Here is a 7,500-nt window from a genome sequence, read left to right as displayed (position 1 = left end):
GCTTTCTGAGCAAATCAGGTAAAAGATCTGTCCTGTTAGTTCCCACATAGCACTGCTACAGGCCTCCAGGTCTGTTCTGGTAGTCCCCACATAGCACTGTCTGTCTGTCTGTCCGTCCGTCCGACCGTCTGTATCTGATTGGATGTTTTATCTTCCTCCTCCAGCCAGTGAGGAACCACAACCCGTGGATGCTCCTGTTCTTCATCTCCTTCCTTCTCATCGTCAGTTTCTTCGTCCTCAACATGTTCGTAGGCGTCGTCGTGGAAAACTTCCACAAGTGTCGTCAGGACCAGGAAGAAGAGGAGGCCAAGGCCCGGGAGGAGAAGAGAGCCAAGAGAGCAGAGAAGAGGAGGAGGAGTAAGAGGAGGGGAGGGAGGAGGGAGGTAGGGAGGGAGGGAGGGGAGGGGGTGTCGGAGGGAGGGAGGGAGGGGAGGGAGGGAGGGGAGGCCAAGGCCCGGGAGGAGAAGAGAGCCAAGAGAGCAGAGAAGAGGAGGAGGAGTAAGAGAGAGGGAGGGAGGGAGGGAAGAAGGGGAGGCCAGGCCCGGGAGGAGAGAGAGCGGAGCAGAGAAGAGGAGGAGGAGAGAGGGAGGGAGGGAGGGAGGGAGGGAGGTAGAGGGAGGGAGGGAGGAGGGGAGGCCAAGGCCCGGGAGGAGAAGAGAGCCAAGAGAGCAGAGAAGGAGAGGGTGAGAGGGAGGGAGGGAGGGAGGGAGGGGAGGGGGTGGGAGGGAGGGAGGGAGGGAGGGGAGGAGGGAGAGGAGGCCAAGGCCGGGAGGAGAAGAGAGCCAAGAGAGCAGAGAAGAGGAGGAGGAGTGAGGAGGGAGGGAGGAGGGAGGGAGGGAGGTGGAGAGGGAGGCCAAGGCCCGGGAGAGAAGAGAGCAAGAGCAGAGAAGAGGAGGAGGAGTAAGAGGGAGGGAGGGAGGGAGGGAGGGAGAGGTGGAGAGGTGGAGAGGTGGAGAGAGGGAGGGAGGGAGGGAGGGAGGGAAGGAAGAGGAGGCCAAGGCCGGGAGGAGAAGAGAGCCAAGAGAGCAGAGAAGAGGAGGAGGAGTAAGAGGGAGGGAGGGAGGGAGGGAGGGAGGGAGAGGTGGAGAGGGGAGGGAGGGAGGGAGGGAAGAAGAGGAGGCCAAGGCCCGGGAGGAGAAGAGAGCCAAGAGAGCAGAGAAGAGGAGGAGGAGTAAGAGAGAGGGAGGGAGGGAGGGAGGGAGGAGGGAGGGAGGAGGGAGAAGAAGAGGAGGCCAAGGCCCGGGAGGAGAAGAGAGCCAAGAGAGCAGAGAAGAGGAGGAGGAGTAAGAGGGAGGGGGGAGGGAGGGAGGGAGGGAGGGAGGGAGGGGAGGTGTGGGAGGGAGGGAGGGAGGGGAGGCCAAGGCCCGGGAGGAGAAGAGAGCCAAGAGAGCAGAGAAGAGGAGGAGGAGTAAGAGGGAGGGGGAGGGAGGAGGAGGAGGGAGGGAGGGAGGGTGAGGTGGAGAGGGGAGGGAGGGGAGGCCAAGGCCCGGGAGGAGAAGAGAGCCAAGAGAGCAGAGAAGAGGAGGAGTAAGAGGGAGGGAGGGAGGGAGGGTGAGGTGGAGAGGGGAGAGGGAGGGGGAGGGAGGGAGGGAGGAGGGAGAGGTGGAGAGGGGAGGGGAGGGGAGGCCAAGGCCCGGGAGGACAAGAGAGCCAAGAGAGCAGAGAAGAGGAGTAAGAGGGAGGATGGAGGGAGGGAGGGAGGGAGGGTGAGGTGGAGAGGGGAGGAGGAGAGGAAGAGGAGGGAGGAGGAAGAGGGAAGGAGGGATGGAGGTAGAGGAGGCCAAGGCCCGGGAGTAGAAGAGAGCCAAGAGAGCAGAGAAGAGGAGGAGGAGTAATAGGGAGGGGAGGGAGGGAGGGAGGTGGGGTGAGGTGGAGAGGGGAGGAGGAGAGGAAGAGGAGGAGGAGGAAGAGGGAAGGAGGGAGGGGGTAGAGGAGGCCAAGGCCCGGGAGTAGAAGAGAGCCAAGAGAGCAGAGAAGAGGAGGAGGAGTAATAGGGAGGGAGGGAGGGAGGGAGGGAGGGAGAGGGAGGGAGGGAGGAAGAGGAGGCCAAGGCCCGGGAGTAGAAGAGAGCCAAGAGAGCAGAGAAGAGGAGGAGGAGTAAGAGGGAGGGAGAGGGAGGGAGAGGAGGGAGGAGGGAGGGAGGGAGGGAGGGGAAAGGAGACATGTTGAGACAGCCCCCTCTATCTGCAGTGTAATCTCGTCATAGTTCTGGCAAACGGAGATGCTTTTTGCCCAATGACACCTTGAGATGTCACGGTGTGTGTGTGTGTGTGTGTGTGTGTGTGTGTGTGTGTGTTATAGTTGAAATGTCACGGTGTGTGTATGGATGAATGGAACTCCTGAGGCAGCAGTTCTCATCGACACACACACACACACACACACACAACACAACAACCACACACCACACACACACACACACACAGGCACAACTCTCGTGCTGGCAGTAACTTCATCGATGACTTCGCAGCAGAAGAGTAAAGAGATTTTTTTTTACTGTCGAGAACTTCAGGACCTGGTCTACAGACGACCAGTTTAACGACCATGTTACTCTGTGTGTTGTAACAGCTACCAGTTTAATGACCATGTTACTCTGTGTGTTGTAACAGACTACCAGTTTAATGACCATGTTACTCTGTGTGTTGTAACAGACTACCAGTTTAATGACCACGTTACTCTGTGTGTTGTAACAGACTACCAGTTTAATGACCACGTTACTCTGTGTGTTGTAACATACTACCAGTTTAATGACCATGTTACTCTGTGTGTTGTAACAGACTACCAGTTTAATGACCATGTTACTCTGTGTGTTGTAACAGACTACCAGTTTAATGACCATGTTACTCTGTGTGTTGTAACAGACTACCAGTTTAATGACCACGTTACTCTGTGTGTTGTAACAGACTACCAGTTTAATGACCATGTTACTCTGTGTGTTGTAACAGAGGCCCAGGAACGTCCCTCTACTTTGCAGACTACTCCCGGTGCGTCTCACCATCCACACGTTGTGCACCAGCCACTACCTGGACCTCTTCATCACCGTCATCATCGCTACCAACGTCCTCACCATGAGCATGGAGCATTACAACCAGCCACAGGTAACTATAGCAACCACACTACAATACAAACATCCACAGGTAACTATAGTAACCACACTACACTACAACCAGCCACAGGTAACTATAGTAACCACACTACACTACAAAAATCCACAGGGTAACTATAGCAACCACACTGCAATACATTCAGCCCAAGGTAACTATAGTAACCACACTACACTACAAACAGCCCCAGGTAACTATAGTAACCACACTACACTACAAACAGCCCCAGGTAACTATAGCAACCTCACTACAATACAAACAGCCCCAGGTAACTATAGCAACCACACTACAATATAAACAGCCTCAGGTAACTATAGCAACCACATTACAACTATAGCAACCTCAAACTGGTAACCAAGGCAACCTCACACACTGGTAGCCATAGCAACCTCAAAGTTAACTAGGACAATCGGGAAGCTATAGCAACGATTGTGATTCTGTGTAACTGTGTGTGTGTGTGTGTGTGTGTGTGTGTGTGTGTGTGTGTGTGTGTGTGTGTGTGTGTGTGTGTGTGTTCCAGTATCTGGAGGAGGGGTTAAAGTATTGTAACTACGTTTTCACTCTGGTGTTCGTCATCGAGACGGTCCTCAAACTCATCGCCTTCGGGCTGAGACGCTTCTTCAAGGAGAGGTAACACACACACACACACACACACACACACACACACACTCTGCATACGTACCTGTTCTCTGTGTTTAGGTGGAACCAGCTGGATCTGTCCATCGTGTTGTTGTCCGTAATGGCATCACTCTGGAGGAGATCGACCTGAACGCGTCGCTACCCATCAACCCCTACGATCATACGCATCATGAGAGTACTGAGGATCGCCAGAGGTACTCACACCACACACACACACACACACACACACACACACACACACACACACACACACACACACACACACACACACACACACACACACACACACACACACACACACACATCACACACACACCTCTCCTCAGTGATATGTGTATATGTGTACAGTGTGTGTTTGGGTAATGGTTTCTGTTCTGGTTTCAGTTCTAATGGGTTCTGATCTGGTTTCAGTTCCTATTGGGTTCTGTTCTGGTTTCAGTTCTAATAGGGTCTGTTCTGGTTTCAGTTCTACTGGGGTCTGTTTCTGGTTTCAGTTCTAATGGGTTCTGTTCTGGTTTCTGTTCTAATGGGGTCTGAGCTGGTTTCAGTTCTATTGGGTTCTGTTCTGGTTTCAGTTCTAATAGGGTCTGTTCTGGTTTCAGTTCTAATGGGTTCTGTTCTGGTTTCAGTTCTAATGGGTTCTGTTCTGGTTTCAGTTCTAATGGGTTCTGATCTGGTTTCAGTTCTAATGGGGTCTGTTCTGGTTTCAGTTAAATGGGTTCTGTTCTGGTTTATGTTCTAATGGGTTCTGATCTGGTTTCAGTTCTAATGGGGTCTGTTCTGGTTTCAGTTCTAATGGGGTCTGTTCTGGTTTCAGTTCTAATGGGTTCTGTTCTGCTTCAGGTCTAATGGGGTCGGTTCTGGTTTCAGTTCTAATGGGGTCGTTCTGGTTTCAGTTCTAATGGGTTCTGATCTGGATTCTATCTCCTCAGTGTTGAAGCTGTTGAAGATGGCTACAGGGATGAGAGCTCTCCTGGACACTGTAGTTCAGGCCCTGCCTCAGGTAACTATGTTACTAATATAATACCGTAGTAGTACTATAGTAATACTGCTGAAGATGGCTACAGGGGATGAGACTCTCCTGGACACTGTAGTTCAGGCCCTGCCTCAGGTAACTATGTTACTAATATAATACTGTAGTAGTACTATAGTAATAGTGCTGAAGATGGCTACAGGGGATGAGAGCTCTCCTGGACACTGTAGTTCAGGCCCTGCCTCAGGTAACCATGATACTAATAAAATACTGTAGTAGTACTATACTAATACTGAATCTGGCTGGGTGTTATAATAATCTGTCTGGGTGTTATAATAATCTGGCTGGGTGTTATAATAATCTGTCTGGGTGTTTATAATAATCTGTCTGGGGGTTATAATAATCTGGCTGGTTGTTATAATAATCTGGCTGGGTGTTACAATAATCTGTCTGGTTGTTATAATAATCTGTCTGGGTGTTATAATAATCTGTCTGAGTGTTATAATAATCTGGCTGGGTGTTATAATAATCTGGCTGGGGGTTATAATAATCTGGCTGGGTGTTATAATAATCTGGCTGGGTGTTTATAATAATCTGTCTGGGTGTTATAATAATCTGGCTGGGCGTTATAATAATCTGTCTGGGTGTTATAATAATCTGTCTGGGTGTTATAATAATCTGTCTGGGTGTTATAATAATCTGGCTGGGTGTTATAATAATCTGTCTCGGTGTTTATAATAATCTAGCTGGGTGTTTTAATAATCTTGCCGGGTGTTATAATAATCTGGGTGTTATAATAATCTTTCTGGGCATTATAATAATCTGGCTGGGTGTTATAATAATCTGGGTGTTATAATAATCTGTCTGGGTGTTTATAATAATCTGGCTGGGTATTTATAATAATCTGGCTGGGTATTTTAATCTATCCTGTATTGTAATATGTCCTGTTTCTCTCTAGGTGGGGAATCTGGGTCTCCTCTTCATGTTGCTGTTCTTCATCTACGCTGCGCTGGGAGTGGAGCTCTTTGGGAAACTGGGTCAGTCATAGTGCTGTGAGTGTGTGAGTGTCATTTACGCTGATGAGCTGCTGAGCTGATTTCCTGAAATTACTACGTCTTCCTTCTCCCTATTTCTCTCTCTTTCCTTCTCCTCTCTCTGTCTCTCTTTCTCTGTCTCTCTTTTTCTCTCTCCCTCCTCTCTCTCTTTCACTCCCTCCTCTCTTTCCCTGTTGTCTCTCTTTCTCTCTCTGTCTCTCTCTTTCTCTCTCCCCTCCCTCCCTCTCTCTCCCCTCCCTCTCTACCCTCATCTCTTTCCTCCCTCCTCTCTCCCTCTCCCTTTCTCTCTCTCGCTCTCTCTTACTCTCTTTCTGTCTCTCTCTTTTCTCTCCCTCCCACTCTCTCTCTCTCTCTCGCTCTCCTCCCTCTCACCCCCTCTCTTTCACTCCCTCCTCTCTCCCTCCCCTTTCTCTCTCTCTCTCCTCTCTCTTTCTCTCTTTGTCTCTCTCTTTTTCTCTCTCCCTCCCTCCTCTCTCTCTCCCTCTCTCTCTCTCGCTCTCCCTCCCCCCTCTCTATCCCCTCTTTCACTCCTCCCCCCCCTCTCTCTCCTCACCTCTCCCCCTCTCTCTCCCCTCTCTTTTCCCCTCCCTCACACCCTCGTCTCTCTTCTTCACCCCACTACCCCCCACATGTGTTCTCGGTGTTTATAGAGTGTTCCGGGAGGAGAATCCGTGTGAGGGTCTGATCGTCACGCTACGTTCCAGAACTTTGGCATGGCGTTCCTCACCTTGTTCCGCTGTTTCCACCGGTGACAACTGGAATGGAATATGAAGGTGAATGTCCAAATCAGGCGTGATAGTCAACTCAATCAGCTTTGGGGAAACAGGGTTTTTGGTTCTAGAGCTTGTTGTTGTTCAGGCACAGAGGGAAAACCCTCATTAATAGAAAATGAAGACTGCTGCATGAATTTGACATTTTCTGCTTTTACCAGGGTTCTAAACCTTCTTTACGGGTTCTAATACCTCTTCACGGGTTCTAATCCTTCTACACAGGGTTCTAATCCTTCTACACGGGGTTCTTAATCCTTCTCTTCACGGGGTTCTAATCCTTCTTTACGGGGTTCTAATCCTTCTTTACGGTTCTTAATCCTTCTTAATGGGCTTCCCAAATCTTCTTTACGGGGTTCTAATCCTTCTTTACGGGTTCTCAATCCTTCTGGCCACAGGGTTCTAATCCTCTCTTTACGTGAGCTCCCAAGCCAACCCGTGTGGCCGCTTTTTATCTTTAAAATATTTTATTTATTATTCCCCCACTTTTGATCTTTGTCTTCATCGCTGCAACTCCCTCAACGGGGTTTTGAGGTGAAGGTCGAGTCATTTGTCCAGGTGACCCACCAAACTCGCTTAAATAACACCTCAAGCCACTTAACCTTGTGAAACCAGTCAGCATTCATCAGAACAGAGGGAAACATAGTTCAACTGACAACCGAGCGGCCTGTAAGCGCCCGGCTCCTCTGCTACAAGGGAGTCGCGAGTGCGAAGACAGTAATCCCGCCTAACGACGCTGGGAGCTGGGTGGGTCCTCGCCCATGGTTGGGTAAACCTCGCCCTAACGACGCCGGGAGTTGGGTAAAACTCGCCCCAATCCACGCAGTTGCAAACCTCGCCCTAACGACGCTGGGATATGTGAAAATTACCCTAACGACGTTGGGACAAGCAAACCTTCGCCTAACGACGTTGAGCTGGGTAAACCTCACCCTAATGACGTTGAGCCAGCAAACCTCGCTCAACGA

General features: G+C 50.5%; 1 pseudogene; it reads left to right on the top strand.

The window, feature by feature from the left end:
* LOC123731801 (voltage-dependent T-type calcium channel subunit alpha-1I-like) overlaps window positions 1–6,539 on the top strand; it is a 6,764-nt pseudogene extending 225 nt beyond the window's left edge.
* Window positions 6,540–7,500: the final 961 nt, after the last annotated feature.

Source organism: Salmo salar, unplaced genomic scaffold, assembly GCF_905237065.1.
Source record: "Salmo salar unplaced genomic scaffold, Ssal_v3.1, whole genome shotgun sequence".
Lineage (NCBI taxonomy): Eukaryota > Metazoa > Chordata > Actinopteri > Salmoniformes > Salmonidae > Salmo > Salmo salar.
This window is presented reverse-complemented; position numbering and strand designations above follow the sequence as displayed.